At 44.1% G+C, this 23,960-nt stretch overlaps 1 pseudogene; it reads left to right on the top strand.

Moving 5' to 3' along the window:
• Positions 1-3,455: 3,455 nt before the first annotated feature.
• On the top strand, positions 3,456-9,825 carry LOC136470150 (protein WVD2-like 7; annotated as a pseudogene).
• The last annotated feature ends 14,135 nt before the right edge of the window (positions 9,826-23,960 follow it).

Raw genomic sequence — 23,960 nt, 5'->3', positions numbered from 1 at the left:
TTCAGGCTAGAGCCCTACATCCAGTCTCAGAGATGATTGAGTGTGTGTTCCTCGCTTGAATGATCTAAAGTTCTTATAATGGGGGTGCAAGAATGGTGGAAGAGGTAGGAGATCTAGAGCTAGGAGACAGGCTCTCCGAAGGGAAGCTTCAGGAGCCCTTCTATAGTGTAGGAATGAGTGAATGAGAGTTGGATCGAATGGTTTCAGATCCCCAAGATGGGTGCCCTAGCTGCCCTTATATAGAGTTCGGGGCCAGGGCGTATACAAAGAAGGAGGTTCTTCCAACCAAAGGGTCGTGAGCCTAAGGGAGGTCCTAGCTTACTTGTCTTGCAAGCTAGGCCATCTTGTGGAGCACGTCTGGGCATGGTTGTCATCATGGTCTTGTGGCCACATTGCGGCATGGTGTGACGTGGTGTCACTGTGCCGATCGTGGCGGCACTATAGGCACGGTGGTAGTTCACCAGCCATCTTGTGTGACATGGTCTCTATCGTGGTCTTCGTCATCGCCTCCTAGTTTCTAGGGGCGTCGTACAGGAGTTGGTAGCCGTCCTTGGATCATCGATCGCCTTGCTGGCTTGAGGAGTTGAGGGCCACGCTCCCGATCGTTGGGGTCGTGGCTCCCGCTGGGTTGGATGGCCTTTAAGTCAAGGCCTTCATCGTTGATCCCATCCCATGGTGGGTAGATTCGTACATGCGTCTTGTCGGGCTGTATTTGGACGGTGGGCTCTGTACCGGCCGTCACCGCCTTGGGCGGTGTTGTCTTGTCCGTGCTGCGTGGCACAGGGGTGGCGTCTGACCAGACCGAGGTGACCGTTGTTCCCTCGGTCCTTGCGGGGTCAGTGCATCGTACCTACTCTTGTCAGAGCGGGTAGGTTTGGCTAGGTGTGACTGTTCCCCGTTCTTCCCAGGGGTCGTGACGGTGAGGAGGTCGTGAGTCTTCTGTTCGTTATGCGGCTGAGACAGAAGGAAGGGGTCGTGGCTGACCCTAGCCTTGGTGTCTGGCCTAGTTCTCTTGGCTCAATGGGCCTCGGTCGTTCAGCCCTTTGGTAGCTGATATGTTGTGGGCCACGTGGCCCGCCAACTAATCGGTACCTTGAGACAACCCGAGGTTACAACCCCGACACCAGGGTTTGCTGAGGATCAATCCCTATAAATGGCACGACTTATCAATTAGTGTGATATCTTTAGGTAATTGTATTCCCTTACCAATTAGTCCTTCGTATCCAAACAGACCCTAAATTTGAAGAAATAAGCGCCCAAGGGATGCCTTTGGTGGATTATAAGAGATATGTGGAAAACAAAGGAATTGGCTCATTCGTAGGAATAACTTACATAGGCATATTAACGCCTCCCTGACCTTAATTCAAATTTAAGGCTACTGAGTCGTAGGCCCACTTGACTAGATAAGTCAAATTTTTCTAAGTTTGATCGAGTTTATAGAAAAAATATCAATATTTATGTCTCCAGATAGGTTTACTATGTAATGGTACTTATTTAATACCGTAAATGTTAGTAGTTTGTTGTATAAATTTGATCAAACTTCAAATTGTTTCACTGTTTGACAAGTAGAATTGTATCTTTTTAGGGACGGAAGGAGTATATGATATTAAAATTGCCACACCCAAGAGACCCAGACTCTTTTTCTATGCTAGCAATTTCTTCATGAAGTGTCGACAAGCATATGTAATGCTAAAAAAGTGGAAGCCCCACCTTCAGTACTTTGGAACAATACGTGGGTTATTTGGTTTTGTGGATAATTGGACCTTTGACAAAATTTGGGTAACACAACAAAATAAAAGTGAAAGAATTGTGAGAACCGTCCCATCCTCCTTGGTGAAGTGTCACCAACATCTCGTTAGAGGTAGTTTTAGTTCATATACTAAGCGGGCCCACAAACGATTTCACTTAATAATTTGCATTTGCATTTTGCAATTTGTTAGGGTCCACCAGCGACTTATGCCGAAAGAAATCCGACTAACAAAACAATGTCAATTATATATCATTAAAAAGAATAGCACATATATTCATACAATAAAGTCAAAAAAAATGCAAGCATATGACATGAGTCTATTTTAATTACACAACCTTTGCACAAAAACATAGGTAACTTTCTAAAAATTTATTTCTATAACTTCTTTGGTAAAGTGTATTAGAAACCTAATTGAACTACCAAGATAGCCGATTTATCTTTCTCGCGGCTGGCGTAGCAACATGTAGGGCGGTTGAGTGGTGCCACATATATTGAACAAAAGCGATATTTGAAACCGCTGGAGCAATTTCAGTTCAAAAGCTAGGGATGTTAAAAAAATGTTTTTCTCGACAAACTTGAGGTTGAAAGGACTTTCGTCGGTCCGTAAACAATTTTCAGCCTGATCGGTTCGCTGCAGCGACCAGGCCTACCCGATGCAGCCCGTAATGGTTCCATGTATCCGTTGCAATTTCAAAACAATTTCGATGGAAGGAAGAACACAAAGAAACAAATCACACGCGACATGCTCCATCCTCTAGGAGGAGAGGCCTAGAGAGTAGAGACCCTAGACCAACGAGGCCCTTTTCAGACTCTATTGGTCTACATGTGAACTTTGAAAAATCCTTCCTGGTTCCAATTAATATATCTGAAGATAGAGCTGTTCATCTTGCCAGGACATTTGGCTGTAAAGTTGGTACCATGCCTTTCACATAGTTAGGCTTACCCCTAGGAACTACCAAACCAACCATTCAGGAATACTCACCACTTCTAAATAGAATTGAGAAAAGGCTATCTGGGGTAAGCAAGTTTCTATCCTACCATGGGAGACTTATTCTTTTTAATTCAGTTTTCTCTGCCCTGCCCACATTCTACATGTGCGGCCTAAAAATTCCTCCTCAAGTTATCAAACAAATTGATGTCTATAGAAAACATTGCCTTTGGAGCAAGGGGGGCGTAAATAGAAAAGGGACACGCCTAGTAGCATGGGAGACAGCATGTAAACCCAAGGATCAAGGAGGACTAGGTATCATAGACATTAAAAGCCAAAATAATGCTCTACTGCTAAAATTCCTAGACAAGTTCTATAACAAAAGTGAAGTTCCCTGGGTTCAGCTCACTTGGTCCAAGCTATATGCCAACAATCAAACCCCACCCCACAGCAGGAGCCCTGTGGGATCCTTTTGGTGAAGAGATCATCAGTTTGTTTGGCAATTTTCAGACTATTGCAAGCTGCAGGCCAAACAAAGGTGACACCATCTCATTCTAGACACAATCATGGACAGGGCATGACCAGGTTCTTAAGGACCTATACCCACAGCTGTACTCCTTCACCAGAAAATAGAAATGTTCACTGCAGTACTTCATTGAACAAGATATGAGTCGTGTTTTCAGTCTACCTCTCTCACAGCAAGCTGCAGATCAATTGATATGCATAGAAAATCATATACAAGGTTCAAATATCAATGAAAATCACACTGATATTTGGAGTTATTGTTGGGGATCCACAAGATACAGTAGCAAGAAAGCGTACATCAGATTACAAGGGTACACTGAAGCATCCCCCTATTCTCATGGCTTTGGGGTTCAAGTAACTTGGGCAAACATAAGTTTTTCTTCTGGCTTCTTCTTAGAGACAGGCTCAATACAAGAAACCTTTTGAGGAGGAAGAATATGTTTCTTGAAGATTATAGCTGTGTTCTTTGCACCACAGGGCATGAAGAAACACTCTTTCATCTGTTCTTTGAATGCCCCTTCAGTATATCCTGCTGGAACACCATTCCCATCAGCTGGAACATGAATCTACAGCCACTTGATATGGTTATAGCAGCGAGGGAAGCCTTTGGAAGCTCCATCTTCAGGGAAGTCATCATCACCTCCTGTTGGGCAATCTGGCTGGTCAGAAATGGAGTGATCTTTGACAATGAGCAAGCTAATCTTAATACATGGAAGAGTAGATTCATAGAAGAACTTGGCTTTGTGTGCACAAAGGCCAAACCAGCTAGACAAAACTTACTTAATTTGTGGAGAGACAATTTTATATAGTGTAGTCCCTTTTTTCTCATTTGGGCCTTGATGCCTTGTAATTTTGCTGAACCTGTACTGTCCATTCTTTTATTTAATTGAAAAGGAAAAAAAGATAGGTAGAGGACTTCCCTGCTGATTCAGTGCAAAAGACCAACGAGGCCTTGCCACCCGCACACAGCCCGAGGCCACATCCTCGACGAGGCGACGAGGGCAGCAAGAGCCCAGGCAAATTTCAATCCCGGAACCCAAAGCCCAAGAGGTCCACGAGTGCGTCAAAACGGTACGCCAGCGCACGCCGGCGACTCGGCGAGCCGCGCCGCCTTTAATTCGAACGTTGGAGTCCAGAGTCCACCATGTCCATCTCCGAGCAGTTAGAGCAGCCCCCGCCTTCTCCTCGCCAACGCCACCGGGTTTCTTGCTGGCGGGCGCGCGTTCGTGCGCGGCCCTTTGGTGGCTTGGAATTGGATGCTCTTCGAGGTAGGATACTAGGATGACTGGGAGGGTCGCTGTGTGCGCCCCAGTTCTTGCCAAACGTGTCTTTCTCTGGTTTGGGTTCCGTTGCTAAATGCGTTTCCTGGATGTTGATTTGCCGTCTCATTCTCTCGTTAGCGGCCCTGCTGGCGACACGCGAGTGATTTTGTCTCAATGTGCTCTGGAATTGTTTTGGGCTTCAAGGGATTTATGGTTGAGAAGCAAATTTTGCAGATTTGGGTTTCAGACATCCTGTTTATCTGGCGGTTTTTGTTTTGCTCATCCTGACACCGTGGTTCCCAATGCTGTGCTCATGTGATGGTAAATTTGGTGCTGCAGATATCTGTACATTCCTGCTCTGCTGAGGCTGGCTAGGTAGCTGGTAACAGCAGGAAGAAGCAACGATGGCTGCTGATGTTGGGCTGCGATTCAACGGCTGGTCATACTCAGATTTGCCTTACAACGACCACAATGCGCAGGTTACGTTCTGCTTTCCTAATCATTCATTCCTTTGTGATTTCTTAGAACTGTCCACTGAAATCTTGGACCTGTGTAGCTCCCAAAAGTGAAATGTGATCACGAGATATTTTGATATGACAGACTGGTGCTGCTTAGATCCAGGCTTTGTACTTTCCTTATGTTTTCTTACAAGTCTAGATAATGGCTCCGTGTATTGTTCTTTGTCATTCAGCTCTTTTGGTTAATCAAATGTCCTGAATTCTCATTTTTCTTTTTGCCTGGTTTTCAGGATTCTTCAGTTCAGCAAATGGTGCTAGATCATGGTTCAGTGTCATTTGGTAGATTTGCTGCAGAATCCTTGTGATGGGAAAAAAAGGTCAGTGTTTGAACATAACAGACGCCAAGAGGAACTAAGCAAGCTCACAGCCCCTGGTTTGGTTGCACAAAAGAAGGCGTTCTTTGAAGAATATTACAAGAGGGCGAGGCATCTCAAGGCTCAGGGGGGATTGCACCAGACTGGAGCCGCAATGGAGGAGAACGACGACAGTACGATTGGTCTTGGCCATAGCAGCCAAGCAGATGAATTGCCTTCAGAGCTGTGTTTGAAGATCCAGTAGCCTGTGCTCCAAGTTCTACTAGTTTTGAGCCTTCCACTGAAGTTGGCTCATCAGATGAGAGCAAATGCCAAGATGCTCATGACCTCGGGTACTTGACATTTAATCCTTTATTTTCTCAGACAGCGTGCTTGCCAAACATTCAAGAGGAGGAGAGTTCTAGCTCTGGTCAAAAGCTTGGATCAAGGATTGTCTTAGCAAGTCTACAATCAGAATATCTCAAAGTTGATCCTGAGAAGAGTGGGGCAAGCAAAAATGTAGTGCTTATTATTAATAGGTCAAGAAAGGCATCAAAGGTAATGTCTTCATATCAAATGTCGTGAAAATACTTTGTCTTGATTTCCACTGTAGTGGGGATATTGGTATTCTATTTTAGAAAATTCATGACAATCGCACAATAATAAAGGTGTTGCTGCATGGCTAGATACTTCAAGATTTGGATGATTTGTGTTGCTGCATGGCTAGATACTTCAAGATTTGGATGATTATTTACTTTGTAGAATGTAGATTCACTGACAAAATAACAAATATTATACATCTATGTGCTCATTTATTTGCTACAAATACATTAATAGCGCGAATCTCACCTAGATTGCAAGATTTGGATATTGATTTAGTACATAGCTACATGGATAAAATAAAAACCTTTTAGCAGGGATCATAAAAGTGATAAAGCACATGTATGTATTTATTTACTTCAAATACATGATTTTTGCAGAGATCGTGGCTTTGAGCAAGTTCTGAAGTTCCATCCTTAATGTAGCAGGGAGGGTGTAATTACCAGAATATATCTCTGTTCTATATATAAATGTGAACAAACTTGGCAACTTTCTGAATAATACTAAAGAAAAATTTCACGCTGTAGACTTGCCCCTCCGTGTTGATTGATATACGATGTCATGGAAACTTAAGTTTTGGACTTTGTTTATCTGATACATCTCTGTCTATTACCAGTTCATCTCAAGTTAGTGCAAAAACTTCCAGGACTGCTCAGGTAATTTTGCCCCGTCAACAAAACTCCATCAGCTTCAAATGGTTGAACTTTTTGTCCAATCTGTTGCGTGCACCAGTGCATTTTTCCCATTGAGAAATAGAACTTCAGTTGCTTGATGCTTTTTTTTTATCCTGATAAGTTTGCTGACCCTAAACATGTCGATTCAAACATCTGTAACAAGGTCAATATCATTTTGCAGGTCACATTGAAAAGATCAGCAGTTCCTACCAGCGTAAACAATGTGTCACAGAATAAAAGGTCTTTAATTCTCTCTGTTTCACATTGACAGGAAATATTACAGAATTGTTACTCGAAAGCAATAAGGATTGCGTGGAATAATATATTGATTGATTGGAGAGACCTATGTGTGTGTGTATATATATATATATATATATATATATATATATATATATATATATATATATATATATATATATATATAGAGAGAGAGAGAGAGAGAGAGAGGCTATTCAGTAGCCGGCTACAAAATAAGTTATTCTGTAGCCACCTCCATTTACTATAATTTTATATACTAATTTACCATAATGTCAATACATATTTACGATAGTTGGGTTACTATAACACATGGGGATATTTACCATAACGTTATATTAAACCACTTAGTAAGGAGTTACTATAATCTCGTAAATTAACATAGTAATTATCATAACTCAAAGTGGCTACAGAATAAGTTATTCTGTAGCCAGCTACAGGATAATTGCTCTATATATATATATATATATATATATATATATATATATATATATATATATATATATATGTGTGTGTGTGTGTGTGTGTGTGGGAGAGGAGATCTCGTGGTTTATAGAAACAGGACCAAACCGAGATCTCCTCATATCACTCTAACCAAATAGAGGACCGGCCGGCTATACCAAGGCCCAGGCCCATATACACGTGCATATATACATTTACAGTCTAACACCTTCCCGCAGTCACATCGTCGTGTTTACGAACATTGAGACTGGACTGAAACTCCGTGAAGACAGAAGAAGGCAAGCCTTTGGTGAAGATATCGGCGAACTGAGACGTTGTCGGGACGTGAAGGACGCGGACAGCACCAAGAGCCACTCGTTCTCGGACGAAGTGAAGATCGATCTCAATATGTTTGGTACGTTGATGCTGAACGGGGTTGGAAGACATGTAAACTGTACTGATGTTGTCACAATACACCAACGTTGCTTGACGCGGAGGTGTATGTAGCTCGGACAATAGCTGGCGCAACCAGGAAGCCTCTGCAACCGCATTAGCTACAGCACGATACTCAGCTTCAGCACTGGAGCGGGAGACAGTGTTCTGGCGCTTGGAGGACCAGGAGACCAAGTTGTCACTAAGGAACACAGCGTAGCCTGAGGTGGACTTACGAGTGTCAGGACAACCAGCCCAATCTGCATCTGAGTAGACCACAAGATCAGACTGACTGGAGGCACGGATATGAAGGCCCAACTGCCCAAGTCCAAAGTACCACGAACATAGCAAAGAATCCGCTTCAGAGCTGCAAGGTGAGGTTCCCGCGGGTAGTGCATGTGACCTGCTGTACTGCATAAGCAAGATCAGGCCGTGTGAAGGTGAGATACTGCAATGCGCCAAGACTGCGGTAATCTGTAGCATCAGAAATAGGATCACCATTGGCAGAGAGCTTCGGGTTGATATCAACTGGAGTGGCACACGGCTTGCAATTAGCCGTACCAAGCAATAAGGATTGCGTGGAATAATAGATTGATTGATTGGAGAGACCTATGTATATATATATATATAGGGGAGAGGAGATCTCGTGGTTTATAAAAACAGGACCAAACCGAGATCTCCTCATATCTCTCTAACCAAATAGAGGACCAGCCAGCTATACCAAGGCCCAGGCCCATATACACACGCATATATACATTTACAGTCTAACATTACTGATAGAGCTGATGATCAGGAAGCACACACCGGTGGCATTAGATGAAAAATACCCAAAGAGAGAATATGTGCGCAGATCTGCACCTCCAAGTGCAAGGTATAACTGTTTACGATTTGCTGAGTGGTTTGTTAATAGGTATTCACTGAATCTGAATCTTAAGCTACTGTTTTGCAGAAGCAGCTCCGAGAATCTCCCTCGTGCTGAAAAGGCACCTAAGATTTCAAATGTGACGAATCCGGTGTCCAAGGTAAAACCTTTGAGAACCCAGGTGGTGGTCCACAATATCTTTTTGCAAACATTGGTGGGATTGAAACTGATTAGCAGATTGGATTAGATCTTCTTGAGAAGGAGTTTATTTTTGGATGTCGAGGGATGCTGCCAGTTCATAGTATTTTGTTTTGTTTCTTTGTCCTATTTACTAGCTGATTAAATTGTACTTTGTTGTAGACTGAAGTTGTGCAGAAATCAAGATCATCAAGTAATCCCGTTGGAGGAAGAAATATGTTGACAAAGCGCTCTGCAAACTGCAATGAAGAAAAAAGAAAGGTTAGATATTTCATTATTGGGCATTTGCCTTCTGTCAATGATCTTGAATACTAAGCTGGGTTGGTGCATGAGCCTTCTTTCTTTAGTAGATGCCGGCATTAGCTGATGCTTATCCTTGATCCATCTTCAGTGCTACTAAAGTTTCTTTTTCCTCGCTTTTGGATACCAACATAAACTAAAATTGGTTGGGGATGCATCGTGTGTTTACAGGTGATCCGTTCGCACACAGGAGACCTGGCTGAATCAAGCATGAGGAGCAATCTGAAGGGGGTGGCCCATCACTGACTAAGAACAAGCCACGGTAGGTCAAACCACTGACCAAGCCACGGTAGTGTTCCCAGCAATTGCTCAGCACATCCCTTTGCAACCATTCAGACATTCAGTATTAGCTTCAAACCGTGATCCAAATGTTTTTAACCATGACCACCTCAGAATCTTCGTGAACGCCTACGCTAGCTTGTGTTTGTCAGCACTTGCACAGGTTAACAATGGTTCTGACCGGCCAATCTTTTGTAGGCAAGAGAGGCCACGGTGGCGATGATTGCCAATCTTTTGCAGGCAAGAGAGGCTACGATGGCGATGATTGCAGCCGGAAACCGTTGGTGCACTTGGCGGCCTCGAACTGGAGAAACGCATCGTTTTGTTTGGATCACCTGGAGCCTGCCTCGAACTGGAGAAACGCATCGTTTTGTTTGGATCACCTGGAGCCTCCAAACTTCTCGTTAGCTTTGCAACACGACAACACGAAATTGAGACAAAGCCCTTGTGCGCCGGTCGTTACGGGCAATCAAAAGCAGCTCAGTTCATACAGAGCAAGAAGACATGCCTTGTCTTGTAGCTGTTGGTCGTCGCATAGAGATGCGCAGTGGCTGGCTGTTTGCTGTTGTACGTGAATCTAGAGCAGATCCCCTCGATGTTGGAAGCGTTGTCGTCTCTGTTGTAGTCCAACAACAGTCACAAGAGAATATAATGTAATGGATATTGGATTCTTCTTTTTCACGGTTGTGCAAGGCAGTCTGGAAGGATGCGATGGATTCTTGGCGCTGATGTCGTTACGGCCCGTGAGGCCGTGACATTTCTGGCCGTCACGTTTGTTGCTGTTATGCGAAAGGGATACACCCAGAATAACTTTCTTTTGTTGCTAAAAAAAGGGAAAAATAATAACTTTCTTTTGCCGACAAGATGGAAATAGTGGCTGGCCCTCAGGTCCTGGGTACCGATAAGATCCACGGGAAATGTCCGTGGTACGTCCCATGCATATGAGGCTCTCTAGTCCATAAACAGAGGACAGTTTTTTTTTTTTTTGGGTGTGTGTGTGACTTTAAACAGAGGACAGTTGAGTTTTTTTGGCCAGAACATAAGCACACAGGTTTGCACGGATCGAGATTATTCTATTTAGATCGACTAAAATAAACCGGTAGCTGCTAAGAAAAAGGTTTAGATTCTGTCTGGGTCATAAAGCTAATAGCCAGCCGCTAATAATTAGTTCCTTCAAATCTAAATGGGTTTAGTTTAATAGTCTAGCTAATTGTTAGCTAAATACCTAACTAACAATTATCTCACTAGTTGGTCAAACCAACTGAAAGCATCTAGGCCCATAGTTGGATTTCGATGATTAATGACAATACGTGATTACTATGACTAACGTGTGTTTTGCAGAGCCAATTAAGTTAGGTCATGGTAACGGAGATCGATTGGGCTATCATGGTGGTCATGCCCCTACGATGGAAATTGTTTCGGTTTTCAAAGGATGAATGACAAGGTTAAAGATGGACTAGCTCTAAGTGTCGATTGGAGTGGAAGAGACACTTAGAGTAGTTTAGGACTTTGTTTTTCCTTTGGCTGTACTATTAAGGGGGTATGGACGGGTAGCTTGACCTAGGTGAGTCTAGTGAGTTAGGTGTGGTGCACACTTACTAAACCTAGCACTAGGTACCTCATAAAAAGCCCTTAGATCCATTGGAGCAAACTTCATTCACGTATGATCGAGAGTTGAAAGTGAATAGAGGATCAAATACTGATCGGACGCTGGCTTCGGGTTGACCGGACGCTGGCGTAGAGTCCGGTCAGTTCATTTGATCAAGGTGAAATCGTCTGGTGCGACTGGACGCTGAGAGGTGAAGTGACCGGACGTTGAGTCATAGCGTCCGGTCGACTACAGTAAGGTTCTAGAGAGGGAAACTCGCGACCGTACGTGTCCAGTCAGTGTTGATCGGACGCTGAGTTCCAGCGTCCGGTCAACTCCAGTAAGGTTCAAGAGAGGGAAAATCACGACCGGACGCGTCCGGTCATGTCTTAAACACTAGAGTTCGGGGAGAACTGACCGGAGCATCCGGTCATCCCGCAGAGGCACATAACGGTTCGTTTTTCAGCCATGGTTATAAATACTTCCTCCATTCATGTGTGGGGGTACTTTTGCTTATTCCAATAGCTGAGAAACACCTTTGAGAGTGCCAAGAAGAGCAAGGTCCTAGTGAGGTGATTGAGATTTAAGAATCTCAAAGAGAGCCCTCATTAGTGAGATCAAGAGTAGCAAAGTGTGTATACACCCTTCTCATTAGGCTTGTCGTGGTCAAGTGAGAGTTTGTACTTGTTACTCTTGGTGCTCGCCATCACCTAGATGACTTGGTGGTGATTGGGAGTTTGGTGATCATTCGGCGGAGCTTATGGATGATCCAACTCAAGTTGTGAGCGGTTGTGGGTGATTCACCGCCACGGAGTGTCGAAGAATCAACCCGTAGAGAGCACTTGATCCTTACGTAGATCAAGGGAGAGTTACACCCTTGCACGGGTGCTCCAACGAGGACTCGTGGGTAGTGGCGACTCTCCGATACCTCGGCTTAGAGTGTTTGCATGGCTATGCACCCTTAAGAAAAGTTGTAGGAAATTTTATAAGGAACAAAATTTATTTTATGACCATCTCATGAAAATGTGCAGAACATACTCAAAAAGGGCCCACAAGTCAGTTTTGGGGGCTATTTGGAGACTTAGAAATTTTCTAAGTCTGAGAACTGATTTTTAGTTTCAAGTATCGATGTTTGGAGCCTTGTATCTCCCTAACCAGGCCAAACTAGCTCAAGCTCCAATTGGCAAAGTTGTAGTCCTCACTTAGATCTCCAACTTTGTCAACTATGCCATGAGCTAGATCATCATGGTTTAGGAGATATGGAGCAAGGAACTTGCTTTGTCAGTCGGCACCGATGAACACTGAATCAGAAATTCAGACCGGCACAGTGGCCGACCGGCCACAGGCCGCTGCCACCATGTGGCCGCCATAGGCCATGGCTGGCCTAGCACTGCTGCCCGCTGTCGACAGCAAGGAGGCCACATCCGTCTACCCTCCCTCTCGCTCTCATTCGCTCTCTCCCTCTCGCGCGCGTCTGAGACACCAACAAAGCGGAGCCACTGCCGTCGCCATTGCTCCGCCCAGCCATGCACCCTCGCCGTTGTGTCGTTGCTCGCTCTAGCTAGCCCACAACTCCACTGTAGTCCCCTTTTGCTCGTCCACCTCACCATTGATCCAGAGAGTCAAGGTAGAGGCCGCATTTCTTCTTCCCCGCGGTGGAGCGCCATTGCCGCCGAGAGCTCCGTCGAGCTCTCGCGCGCTCGCCGCCACATCTCGCCTCTCTCCATCTCACCCATAGCTCTGCCTTGAGCTCCTCTATCACATAGTCATCTCCGTGCAGCCGCTTGACCTCTGGTGTGGCCGCATTGTCGTTCACACCGCCTTCCGAGGCTCGCTGGAGTTGGAGCTCACCGTGGCCGACCACCACCGGAGCCCTCTCACTCCCTTTTCTGCCTTCCCTCAGTTTCCCCATGAGCCCTAGAAGCTCATACCAAGTTTAGCTATGCCCTACATGGCCAGACCTCACTAGAGCACCATCGGATCCCCTCCGCCGTCCGCCATGCACGCCGCCGTCCTAGCTAGAGCTCGGTAGCGGTTGAGGGGAGGGCATAGTTAGGTGTGACTCATCGAGGCGACCACACCGATGCCCTTGGCCTCGCCGGAGTCCTCGCCACCGACAAGCAAGCATGGGTCAACCACCGCTCCTCTGCTCTGCTCCCTCTGGTCAGTGGGGCCATTGACCCCACGGGCCCCGTGCGTCAGTGACCCATATTTAGGTTTTGGTGATTTAAATGCAGATTTTGATGCTATTTTGTAAAATTCATAACTAGAGTTTGGTAGATCCAAATTGGGTGGTTCCAATTTTGTTAGGATCTTGGTGAAGCATAGTATTTAGGAAAAAATATAACATGAGCACTTGTAGTAAAGTTTCTAGAAGAATTAAATTGCAACTTAAAATGTGTTTTTAAATGAATGCAAACTTGTTTAGCTCATATTTAGAGTTCTAGTGCTCCAAAAATTATGAATGATGGTGTGAATGCTTTGTAGCATTGTTCTTGTTGATTGTTTAGGTGCTAGGCTAACTTGAGAAAATGCTTAGGTGCAGGTGCTAGGTCCTTAACTGAAGATGAGTAATTGTATATTAGGTTGTCTAAACTTGATAAGTTAAAGTGATTTGAATAGAGCTTAAGTTAGAATATGTGTACTGCAGTAAGCATGTGCATTCCCTGAGCATCCCTAACTTTGTTCATGTACATCCATGATATTTATCTTACGCATACATGCAATAGGTGTGCCAGAGGGAGTGACGCTTCTAGAGTTCGAGGGAGCGAGCCAGGAGGAGGAGCCCGAGGTTCAGGCAACCGATGATGCAGCCATCGAGGAGGAGTTGCCCGAGTGCTCTAACCACCATCCATCCTCTTTCCTAAAAGGCAAGCCCTGAAGCATTCTAAGTCTCCCATGTTTTTACAAATATCTTGAGTATCTTTTATTGTTGATGATGCATTAAGTATAGGAATTGGTTGAGACCAATTGTTGCATTATATATCTATCCTTGTCTAGATATCGCACTTGAATCCTATTTAAGTTCAGGAACAGGTTAAATGCTTAGCCATGCTTAGTGCGGTAGAAGTCGGGTGATTTCCTGTCACCTGCGAGCTTTAGAATGAGGTGGGTCACGGTTGGCTATATTTGCTATCGTGGAAAAGAACCATGTTAATAATGAATTAAGACTGAGCAGAGTCTTGTGTAGGGTTGAACATAGTGACTCCATCTGTGTTGTTTAAGGACCGATACGTTGTACGTCCTCATGTCATGTTGAACGAAGTCTAACACTTAGTTGGCCAGATAAGTCATTCCGACCGCGAAGCCTAGTAGTTCGACTCATGCCGAGAACTAGGGGGTCATGTGCATTCTGGAGGAAGTAAGGATGTGCTTGGGGACATTGGCGTGAGTCCAAGGGGTTAGGTGCTTAAAATTCCTGCACTTCCTAGCAGAGTGTCAGCCTTGAGGATGCGGCGCTGTCCGGACCCATGACTCTGGAGTTGTACCAAAGGTGACTTGATTGCGACCCTGACGGGGGAAGCAGGGTTTGTGTTAGGAATACCCCTCTAGCTGGATAGGAATCGATTTGAGTCGCCATCTCTCTTGGATAGTGAGAACTTGACTAAGCAGCGGCAACGTAGATTCACTTAATTTAATGATATGGTTAAATGGAGGATGATGATAATGTTGCCACAGTTTATACCTGCTATGGTTAATAATGTTTGCATCTTAATCAAGTGATTGTTTAGTGCAAGTGCTAATATAGATGACAGGTTAATGGCTAAAAGTCACTGCTAGCTCTGGTTAAGAGTTGATCATTATTACTTATGTTTTTCCACAAAAAGAAAGTGTCAGCCAGATCCACTAAATTAAGTTATGCATGATCCTTGGTGTCATTTATTTTTGGTTTCCGACGGGTAAGTCTAACTGAGTACATTCTTATACTCAGGGTTTATTCTCTCTTATTGTAGATGACCTTCTTTATCAGGGCTTCTGTAAGTATTGTCTCCACCCGGCGGGTGACGAAGACTAGATCACAGGCATGATCTCTGTTTATCTTATCCGAATGCTTTTGTGAGATGTGATCGGCAAGCTGGTACTTGTATTTGAACTCGTGTGTATGAGTTAAACTATTAGCTTCCGCTACTTTACAAGACTTGGTTTGTAATAACTATGACTCTGATATGTTGTAATCTATCTACGAACTATTTGTGAAATATTGTAACGTGTGATGTGTTATGTTGAATCACTACGATCTTGGTTGTATGTAAGTTGGTTTAAAATCCTTCATGGTTTCAGTTGACCACCGGGTTTATATGGGCTCAAGTCCAAGAATTTTATCGTTTCGGCGATCGTTTTTGTACTTGTGCTCTTATAAATTGGTCGGTTCTGTTACAGCTGGTATCGGAGCTAGATTCAACACTAAACATGTCATATGGGTATTTAAAAACAAAAGCTTTTGTTGCGAAAACTGTTTTCCAACTTATGGTTATATATATAGGTGTTCCAAAATCTGAAACTTTATATTTATAGTGTGCCGGTGATCACATCTCTTGTAGCCCACATAAGGACTTTTAGGTGGCTTATATAATTACTAACTTGGGGGAAAGTGATTGTTTCTATTTCATCATCCATGCGGCGTGCTATTGCATGGGTGTCATTCGCTTGAATGGTAATGTATGGATCAATTGCCTCTACGCTCAGGTAAGTGTGAGTTGTGAGAGCATGACTGTCCAACTGTCGTTCTAGGGGAGAGTTAGTTGTGGTTACTGGAATATTTACATGTTGCATACATGTACATATGAAGGTACTTAATTGTGGGTATATCTGTCGGGTAGTTTTGGATACCGAAGTATATATATCTGGGGATGTATATATGGAGAGCATCTTAGTTTACTATTTTCATTGTGAGCATTATATCTTGTTGGGTTGGGCTGCAATGAAATTTTCTACAGGTACGCTAACAACGCACCGTGTAGATCGACTAGTTACCGCTATTCGAGAGAACATGTGTATGCCACCGTATATTCCGCTAGAACTTAACTTTTCTTAGGTTTGTGAGGACGTACGGATCGTGCATGCATCATGTTCATTACTACATTACATTCTACATTACTCCCTCCCTTATAATTGCTTATTTCAATTATTAAATTTCATCCCTCAAAAAAATAATCCTCTCACAAGAGTTGCATCCCTTTTGTTATAGATGGCCACGCCCATGTTTCCTCCTCGTAGCAGCACCTTTTTGGACTAGTTTGGTATGCCTACCTTGCTCTGGAGGGTGCTAAGCTCAGTTGGGTACCCGGAGGTGCCCCGTTACACGTGGGTGTAGACAGTGCCATTTGGAGATGTGCCATGGTACAATGTGACCTTGGTGGTGCCGCAGAACCCCATGAGACCACTGTGGCGTGGGTGGAGCACCGAGTCTGATGGAAAAGGCCCATGGGAAGCCACACAAGTTGCTGCTCTTGATGTGCTTATGGACATAGCACAGAGTTTTAGAGACAAATTGGTGGGTGGACCAGCTGCATCCATTCCCTAAGTGGCTCCTACAGATGCTAAGTTGACTCAAGAAGCTGGCCATGCCTTGGTTTGAGGTCGTGGTGAACGTGTTCAGAGCGACAATGTGGAAATGAGTGCTATGATGGCCATCTTGAAGCTTTGTCAAGTTAGGCAGGACACCCTCTCTAGTGTATTAGAAGAAGCTAGCAAGGCAATGGCAGCCCAGCGCAAGTTCAGGTTGTGTGCCCACAAGTATCGCTGTAGGGTGGAGGCATGTGGGCAAGCTCAGCTAGAGGTAGATGAGATTCAAGGCATTGCAAATTATCACCTGCAGTAGTGGGGGCAAGCAGCACGTGAGAGAGATGAGCTTCATAACCAGCTTATGAACCTCACCATAGAGAGAGATGAGGCAGTACAGGAGTTGGACCGTGTGACCCATCCTAGAGATGTAGCCCTGGAGTTGGTAGAAGAAAGGCGTTAGGCCCGAATTCAGGACCACATCAATGCCATGGAAATGTAGGATTACCTCAATGATCGCATCGAGGAAGGCCTAGTGGAGATTCATCGCCTCAATAATGAGAGGAACCCAATTCCTCACCCTCCACCAGTTTACCCAGATCTCGGTCCTCAAGTGATTGAGGCCAATGAAGAAGAAGAGGACGTGCAGATGAATGTCAATACAGCTGAACCTACAAATGAAGAGGAAGAGGAAGAGGATGACCCTGAAGAAGTTCAGGGTGTCTCCAATGTGGACAGTGACCACTTCGACGAGTAGTTAGCTAGCAAGTCTCACTAGTTTAAGTTTTTGTCGCCATTGTGTAATGGACTCAGTACTATGGTAGATGTTGGAAGTACCTTTTAATTCGAACGTGGCATGTAATGTACCTTAATCCGCTCCCTTCGGGATGCTTATCTTAGTTGGTGAATTTTAAAACTTGTCATGTTGGAATGCACTGCGAATGGTGCTAGTAATCTATTGATGATGTGGTGATTGGAGAATGAATTATTGCCTCTATTTTATTGCATGAATTTTATATTCTCTCCAGTAAATTCAGTTTGGCGTAATTATATTGTTCCTCTCCAATGTGCTGACATCACTAATAATTGCTGGTTACACATTGTTATAGATGCCTCGCACTTGTGCCACTAGTGTGGCTGGTGATGATGATGATCTCCCACAACCACCACTGCCCACACCAGTGGAATTGATGGCAATACTGGTTGAAGGACAACGCACTATGGCAAATGCTCTCCGCACGATTGCAAATCGTGATGGCCATGGTGTACGCCAAGGACCTAAACCAAATCAGTATAGCGACTTTAAAGAGTTCCTTGACACTAAACCACCGATCTTCAAGGAGGCTGAGGAGCCCCTCCAAGCTGATGAGTGGTTGAACACTCTCGAGCAGAAATTCCATCTGCTTCGCTTGACTGAGGTGCCGAAGACTGAGTATGCATCTCACCAACTGCATGGGCTAGCTGGTATTTGGTGGAGTCATCATCGGTCCACTATGCCCGTTGACGCCCAAATCACTTGGGATCAGTTCAAGTCTGCTTTTAGGGGAAATTATATTTCTCCTGGTCTCATGGCAATCAAGCACACTAAATTTATGAAGCTAACACAGGGGAACAAGAGCTTGAATGAATGCATGTAGGCTTTCAATAACCTTGCAAGGTATGCTACTGAGTTTGTTGACACTGATGCTAAGGAGATCGCTAGTTTCAAGTAGGGACTTAGCCCTAAGTTGATGAAGACTATGGGAAATTGTAAGTGTGCTACCTTTAATGAGTTTGTTAGTGATGCTTTATCTCAAGAAAACAACAATGCTATTTATGTTGCTTCAAAGAATCACATGAGAGCCTACGAGGCAGGTGCCTCATAGTCAAAGTTCCAGTCACATCTAAGGCTCCATTCCATCCTCCGGCATTAGCTACTAAGTTCTACTCACCGCTAAAGAAGAATCTAGGCAAGACTGGATTTCACAAGGCTTTTATAGTTGCTCTTCCAAAGGGCACTACTAGTCAAGGTAGCTCTAATGTTCTTCCAAGCAACATGCCATGCTGGAACTGCAATAAGCCGGGTCACTAGGCAACGAAGTGTCCTTATCCTAAAAAGAATAACAACCAAGGTGGCCGCTAGGGGCAGGTGAACTACACTAATATTGCTGATATTCTTTCAGAAGAGGTAGTCACTGCTGGTAAGTTTCTGGTTGATCAACACCCTGTAGTTGTACTATTTGATTCGGGTGCTTCCCATTCTTTTATGAGCCCCGCATTTGCATCCAAGTTTAAACAGAAAACATACACTATTGAGGGTGAGGGTTATTGTATTAGGGTTGCCAGTGGTAATATCCCAACAAAGCTAGTAGTCGAGGGTGTGCAACTTGAGATAGAGGGACAAAGTTATTAGGTGCATCTGGTAGTTTTACCGGGGCTAGGTATTGATGTGATATTGGGAATGAAATGGATGAGCAATCATGGGGTGCTTATTGATACATCGACTGGAGTAGTCATTCTCAGAGATCCTAGTAATCAGGAAGGTTTTCTAGTGCAACTACCTACGGACATCAATCTCTCTTGTGCGGCAAATGCGGTGCAAGCAAAGGCTATTGCAGATATCCCTATAGTGTGTGATTTTCCAGATGTTTTTTCTAATGATTTGCTCGGATTGCCCCCGGATCAGGATGTGGAGTTCAAGATAGAGTTGCTACCTGGTACATCGCCCATATCTAGAAGACCTTATCAAATGCCTCCTAACGAACTAGCCAAACTTAAGATCTAGTTAAATGAACTTCTAAAGAAAAGCCTTATCCATCCTAGTTCATCTCCATAGGGGTGTCTAGCTATCTTTGTGAACAAGAAGGATCACTCACTATGCATGTGTGTAGATTATAGGCCTTTGAATGCAGTCATAATCAAGAATAAGTACCCTTTGCCATGCATAGATATCTTATTTGATCAGTTGTCTAAAGCAAAAGTCTTTTCCAAGATTGATTTGAGATCTGGTTATCATCAAATCAAAATCCAACCTAAGGATATTCCAAAAACTGCCTTCTCTACAAGATACAATCTTTTATGAGTATCTTGTTATGTCTTTTGGATTGACCAATGCCCCCGCACACTTCATGTATTTGATGAATTCGTGTTTATGCCTGAGTTGGACAAATTTGTGGTGGTATTTATAGATGATATCTTGGTCTATTCTGAGAATAAAGAAGATCACATTGAACAATTGCGAGTGGTTCTCACTAGATTGCGTGAACACAAGCTTTATGTAAAGTTCAGCAAGTGTGAATTCTGGCTTCATGAGGTACCTTTTCTCGGGCACATGTTGTCTGATGGTGGAATTATGGTGGATCCCACTAAGGTGCAAGAAGTGTTGGACTAGAAGGCTCCAATCTCGGTGCATGAGGTTCAGAGTTTTCTAGGGTTGGCTAGTTATTGTCGTTGCTTCATCTCGGATTTCTCTAAAATAGCCAAGCCTATGACTTGGTTGCTACAAAAAGACACGAGGTTTGTCTAGACTTCTGAGTGTGATGTGGCTTTTCACACCCTGCAAACCCTTCTAACTTTGGCTCCAGTTTTGGCGCAACCGGACATCGAGAAACCTTTTGATATGTTTTGTGATGCATCCGGCATAGGTTTAGGAGGTGTTCTTATACAGGAAGGATGAGTCATTGTTTATACCTCTCGACAACTTCAGAAATATGAGGTGAATTATCCTACGCATGATTTAGAACTCGCTGTAGTTGTTCATGCTTTGAAGGTCTAGAGACATTACTTGCTTGGCAATGTGTGCCACATCTACATGGATCATAAAAGTCTTAAGTACATCTTCACTTAACCTGAGTTGAATATGTGTCAGAGAAGATGGCTTGAGTTGATCAAGGATTATATCCTCCAAGTGCACTATCATCCAGGCAAGGCAAACGTTGTTGCGGATGCCTTAAGTAGGAAATCTCATTGCCACTCTTTGATTGAAAGTGACCTCCATTTGTCACATCTCCTATATCCTGTAGTCCTTCACAACATCACTATCAGTTGTACTCTATAGAGTCAAATTATTGAGCTATAGAAGATAGATCCAGGTGTGTTCCACATCAAGCGCAAGATGAAAGAGCAAGAAACCAAGCATTTTTGGGTAGATGAGAATGACATGTTATGGTTCATGGATAGGTTAGTGGTCCCAAAGGATAGAGAGCTTAGAAATCAAATCATATCCAAAGCACATTCCTCTAAATTATCTATTCATCCTGGTAGTAGTAAAATGTATCATGATTTGAAGCCTTGTTTTTGGTGGACCAAGATGAAGAAAGAGATAGCCGCTTATGTTTCTAGGCGTGACACTTGTTGTCGAGTTAAAGCTATGCACATGAAAGCTAGATTGCTTTAGCCACTCTCTATTCCAGGTTGGAAATGGGAGGAGATAAGTATGGATTTTATTGTTGGACTCCCTACTACTCAGAGGAATTTTAACTCCATTTTGGTGATTGTAGACCATCTGACCAAGTCTGCACACTTCATTCCTATTCGCACAGACTTCTGTCCATCTGACTATGCTAAGTTGTACTTCAATCAGATAGTCCGACTTCATGGGGTACCTCACACTATTGTCTCTGATAGAGGGCCACAGTTCACTACTCGCTTTTGGGAGCACTTGCATGGGTTATTAGGAACTAAGTTAGTAAGAAGCTCTGCCTATCATCCACAAACCTCTAGGCAAACGGAGCGAGTGAACCAAATCTTAGAAGATATGTTGAGAGCGTGTGTCATCTCATCTAAGGGTTCATGGGAAAAGTGGTTGCCCCTAGCTAAATTCTCTTATAATAATAGTTATCAAGAGAGTATCAAGATGGCACCGTTTGAAGCTTTGTATGGCCAGAAGTGTAGAACCCCGTTGAATTAGGTTGAAGTCAGTGAAAGGAGATATTATGGAATTGATTTTGTTAAAGAAGCCAAAGAAGAATCCGTACTATCCAAACCCATATGGCCGTAGCTCAAGCTAGGCAGAAAAGTTATGCTGATCACCGTAGAAAACCTATCGAGTTCGAAGTTGGAGACTTTGTTTATCTAAAAGTCTCACCCATGAAGAGTGTCCAATGCTTTGGTGTGAAGCAAAAGCTTGCGCCGAGATATGTCAGTCCGTTTCAAATCATAGGACAGAGTGGTAAGGTAGCATACAAGATCCAATTACCTCCTAAGATGAGTGCTATCTTCAATGTCTTTCACGTATCTTAGTTGAAGAAATGTCTTCACGTCCCTGAAGAGAGAGTTCCACTAGGGGATATCAAGTTAGAATCTGATTTGACTTTTGAAGAAAAACTGGTCCGAGTAATTAACACTCATGAGCGAGTGACTCAAAGTTGTGTGGTCAAGTTTTACAAGGTCATGTGGAGTAATCAGGGTAGTGAACTCGATGCAACTTGGGAAAGAGAAGATTATTTGAGGGAAGGTTATAAGGGATTCTATCAACAATGGTACGCATGTCAAATCTTGGGATAAGATTTTTATAAGGGGGAGGGTCGTAACACCTCAGTGTTATGGTTGCACTAAAACACTTGCATCACATGAGCATGTGCATCATCATCTCATTCATAAGAATCATACCATGATGAATGTTATCATTTCATGTGTGTTTCTATTTGAATTACTTGGTTTTATGTTAGCATTTGTGTGTGCTCAGGTGTGGTCTATGCAAATGCATGTCAAATGTCCTCTTAAACAACTTAGATACACTTAGAATGTCATTAGGAACAATGTTCATGTTGACCATATTGCCTAATTATGCTTCCAAGTAATAGTTTGACTTGTGTTGACACCTAGAGCTCTTTTGTTTGACTGTTTAAAAAGTATAGCTTAGAGTGTTTGCATGGCTATGCACCCTTAAGAAAAGTTGTAGGAAATTTTATAAGGAACAAAATTTATTTTATGACCATCTCATGAAAATGTGCAGAACATACTCAAAAAGGGCCCACAAGTCAGTTTTGGGGGCTATTTGGAGACTTAGAAATTTTCTAAGTCTGAGAACTGATTTTTAGTTTCAAGTATCGATGTTTGGAGCCTTCTATCTCCCTAACCAGGCCGAACCAGCTCAAGCTCCAATTGGGAAAGTTGTAGTCCTCACTTAGATCTCCAACTTTGTCAACTACGCCATGAGCTAGATCATCACGGTTTAGGAGATATGGAGCGAGGAACTTGCTTTGTCAATCAGCACTGATGAACACTGAATCGGAAATTCAGACCAGCATAGTGGCCGACCGGCCATAGGCCTCTGCCACCACATGGCCGCCACGCGCCATGGCCGACCTGGCGCTGCTACCCATTGTCGACCGCAAGGAGGCCACGTCCGTCTGCCCTCCCACACGCTCTCATTCGCTCTCTCCCTCTCGCGCACGTCTGAGGCACCGAGAAAGCGCAGCCGCCGCCATCGCCATTGCTCCGCTGAGCCGTGCACCCTCACCATCATGTTGTTGCTTGCTCTAGCTAGCCCACAACTCCACCATAGTCCACTTTTGCTCATCCACCTTGCCGTTGAGCCAGAGAGTCAAGGTAGAGGCCGCATTTCTTCTTCCCCACAGCGGAGCGCCATTGCCGCCGAGAGCTCCGTCGAGCTCTCGCGCGCTCGCCGCCGTGTCGCACCTCGCTCATCTTGCCCATAGCTCTGCCTTTAGATCCTCTATCACGTTGTCATCTCCATGTAGCCGCCTAACCTCTGGTGTGGCCGCATTGTCGTTCCCACCGCCATCCGAGGCTCGCCGGAGTTGGAGCTCACCATGGCCGACCACCACCGAAGCCCTCTCACTCCCTTTTCTACCTTCCCTTAGTTTCCCCGTGAGCCCGAGAAGCTTGTACCGAGCTTAGCCACACCCTACATGGCCAGACCTCACTGGAGCACCATTGGATCCCCTTCGCCATCCGCCATGCACACTGCCGTCCTAGCTAGAGCTCGGTAGTGGTTGAGGGGAGGGCATAGTTAGGTGCGACTCGTCGAGGCGAGCACGCCGGTGCCCTTGGCCTCGCCGAAGTCCTCACCACCAGTGAGCAAGCGTGGGTCAACCGCCGCTCCTTTGCTCTGCTCCCTCTGGCCGGTGGGGCCATTGACCCCGCGGGTCCCACGCGTCAGTGACCCATATTTAGGTTTTGGTGATTTAAATGCAGATTTTGATGCTGTTTTGTAAAATTCATAACTAGAGTTTGGTAGATCCAAATTGGGTGGTTCCAATTTTGTTAGGATCTTAGTGAAGTGTAGTATTTAGGGAAAAATATAACATGAGCACTTGTAGTAAAGTTTCTAGAAGAATTAAATTGCAACTTAAAATGTGTTTTTAAATGAATGCAAACTTGTTTAGCTCATATCTAGAGTTCTAGTGCCCCAAAAATTATGAATGATGGTGTGAATGCTTTGTAGCATTGTTCTTGTTGATTATTTAGGTGCTAGGCTAACTTGAGAAAATGCTTAGGTGCAGGTGCTAGGTCCTTAACTGAAGATGAGCAATTGTATATTAGGTTGTCTAAATTTGGTAAGTTAAAGTGATTTGAATAGAGCTTAAGTTAGAATATGTGTACTGCAG

The sequence above is a fragment of the Miscanthus floridulus genome, chromosome 8 (assembly GCF_019320115.1).
Source record: "Miscanthus floridulus cultivar M001 chromosome 8, ASM1932011v1, whole genome shotgun sequence".
Classification (NCBI taxonomy): Eukaryota; Viridiplantae; Streptophyta; class Magnoliopsida; order Poales; family Poaceae; genus Miscanthus; species Miscanthus floridulus.
The sequence above is the reverse complement of the archived record's forward strand: the minus strand, read 5'-3'. Positions and strand labels throughout refer to the sequence as shown.